This window comes from Geospiza fortis, unplaced genomic scaffold, assembly GCF_000277835.1.
Source record: "Geospiza fortis unplaced genomic scaffold, GeoFor_1.0 scaffold270, whole genome shotgun sequence".
In the NCBI taxonomy this organism is placed as follows: domain Eukaryota; kingdom Metazoa; phylum Chordata; class Aves; order Passeriformes; family Thraupidae; genus Geospiza; species Geospiza fortis.
Genome location: NW_005054422.1, coordinates 991,918 through 994,707, shown reverse-complemented (window position 1 = coordinate 994,707; position 2,790 = coordinate 991,918). Strand labels below are relative to the sequence as shown.

The 2,790-nt window shown below is 37.8% G+C and overlaps 1 protein-coding gene across 1 annotated transcript in view; it reads left to right on the top strand.

The window, feature by feature from the left end:
• The window catches only part of ADARB2 (adenosine deaminase RNA specific B2 (inactive)), a 307,848-nt gene that overhangs the window by 578 nt on the left and 304,480 nt on the right, over nucleotides 1-2,790 (top strand). The window lies entirely within an intron of this gene.

Below are 2,790 nucleotides of genomic sequence, written 5' to 3'. Positions count from 1 at the left end.
GGGCAGCAGGTGCCGCTGCCCGGGCGGAGCGCGGCGCCGAGCCCCCCGGGGCTGTCGCGCCCTCCAAACTACCGCTTCTCTCCTTTTCTAGACGAGGTCCGCCAAGTTTTTGTGTCTCGGTGCTGTTCCCCGTCCGTAAGCGAGCCCCGGGTAGGAAGGCGCTAATTGCCGTAAGCAGGAAAAGTGAAGCTACAGGATGTCATTGCGAGCAGGGAATATGCCCTAGATAACAGCTCTTCGCAAGGCTGTCTTGCTTTCTCCTGTAGAGGGGATGACACACTACCGCTTGATTTTTGATGTTTTGCCTGGAAAAGACGAAGTTAACCGGCTGTGAGCACTTTAAAGTAAAATAAACTGATACGAGGAGCAGAGTGCCAGACATGCCCAGCTGCAAAGCATTCAACTGCAGAGATGCGAAGTCCGAGTGTTTATCCAAGCAGTAAATATAATCTAACATGTAGTTATGATCTCTATGTGGTACTCGCACAAGTTTTACTCAGCTAGCACTCAAGCTGACGCTTTGGATGTACTGTTTCTCCTTCAGATTCTAGAAAACCTAATTTATAGGTGCCATTAGCTAAGTGTCTCTTAATTATTGATTATGTTGAAGTTAGTAAGTGCAGTATTTGATAACTTTTTAGGAAGATGTCGAAAGCAGCTTTTGTGTAGTAGCTGTTAAAACCGGGCCAAGTGCTGAATGCAAGGCTGTGTCATTTGATTGTCTGTCATTTGTCACTATTTTTACTTTCATCTGTTGACTCTCTATTATTCAAAATCATCGTAACAAATAGTGACCTGCACACAAATAGAAACAACAGATGTGCAGATATATCAGGACTTGAAGTAGATGTGCAACCTCAACTTGTTTCTCTGGGTTTTTAGCAGGTTATAACACCTGGTGAGAAGGACTGCCTTTTACTTGGCATTACAGAATAAATTTTAAAACTCTCAGAAAGGAGCGCCTGCATACTCAGTACCCTTTACATTTTCCTGTAATCAAGTTGTGCTCTACAGACTTTTTAATGCTGATTTGTTCTAGAAAACCTGTTTTTCTATGGAATTGCAAACAGCCTAGCTTTAGTGACCTGTACTTGACCAGGAGAAAAGAATAAACCATTAATCTAGGCAGTGGAGAAAAGGTACTTGGTTTAATTTTGTTTTTAAGAGCAGATGAAAGTTAGGGTCTTTCAATAAGACTTTTCTGATGCGTCCTTTTTTGCTTTGTTTTGCCAAAACAAGGTGAAAGTTGAATGTGTTAAAATAAACAAACATGAAAACTTGCTCAACAATAACTTGGTAGCTGACAGCTATTTGCAGAATGCACAGCTGGAGGTGGATCGCAGTCTAGAAAGTGCTTAACTGGCCAACATCAATAGGATGTGCACTTGAAGTGTTAATTTTTATGCTTTCAAATGTGCTATTTGTAACCACTTTTCAGATAATGTAGGTGGTTAGTATACTAATTACAGATTTGTGTCCCTATGATTTTGGTTTTCCTTTCTTTGTAATCACAGTATACATTTAAAAAAATACACATTTCTATAAAATCATGCTGGCCAAAAAAATTCCTGTAACTTAAAGCATGCCCTGTATAAAATCCTGTTTGGGTTTTACTATTATGGTATTTTATTTTTATTTAGTGACCATCTTTTTTTCTTTTATTTTTATGGTATCTCATAAGGAGGTGTTGCTTAACAAACAGACTATTCAGGAAACTAGTCAAGAAAATGTTTATTAGGCTATTAAATTACTGTTTTTTAAATGAGAATTGTTGTCGGCTCCACTGTTTTGCAGGTTTGATCTGTTTAATAGATTGTGAGAAAGTCTTTGCAGAGAGTTAGACCAAAGACACTTACTTCGAACTATTCTCCAGCACATATCTTGTTGTTTATAGCAGGAACGCTTTTGGTAGCCGCTTTAAAGTGTGTAACTACACACATATGTTTACACATCCGTACACAGGGATACCTATGAACATGAGGAGGCAAAAAAATTCACTGTAGTCTTAAATTTCAATTGAGTATTAGACAAAGTAAGGAAATGAATGTATCTGTCACATCCCCAGTCCTTAAGGAAATGGACTCAGCAAATTATTTATACAATTTACCATATTTTATTACACATGTTACATAGAACTGTAAAACCAGGTTGAGACATTGCTTAATAGAATATCTAGGAATGTACAGCAGCAGAAATAGTTATTATTTTTTATTTAGCATTGTTGCTTATCTCTTCTGTTTTACTTTCCATGTTTTCAGTCATCTTTTTGCTCTGGTTAGTGTGAATTATAAATTTGTGTGTGTGGGTATAGCACTTCGCTCCATACCTGGATGCTCTGTTTTAGGAGTTTCCTGGGGGCAGAAAGCAAGTTCAACCAAGGAAAGCAAACTGCATTCTCTGAATATCTGAATTTCCTTGTGCATTTGGCCTAAAAATAAAAAAAAAAAAAACCACAAGAAAAACGCACATGCAGTAAGAGGCAGAGAGTGAATATCCATATATGCAAATCAAGCACTGAAAAGTGTAGGACACTGAAAATTATTCCCGTGTACAGTATTATCGTCCAGTAATTAATTTGCATGCATCTTATTTTCGTGCTTATGAAATCCAGCAATCCTTTCAGTAAGATCCTGCCTTAGCAATAAATGTCTATGCAGTGAATATCATATTGCAAACCTAGACTTAGAGTGATTTTATTCAGTTTTACACTCTGTGCAGAATGTGTGATAAAAAGACCTATTTGTCTTTTTACACACTTAGACCTATTTGTTAAATTAGTATAGGTAGAAA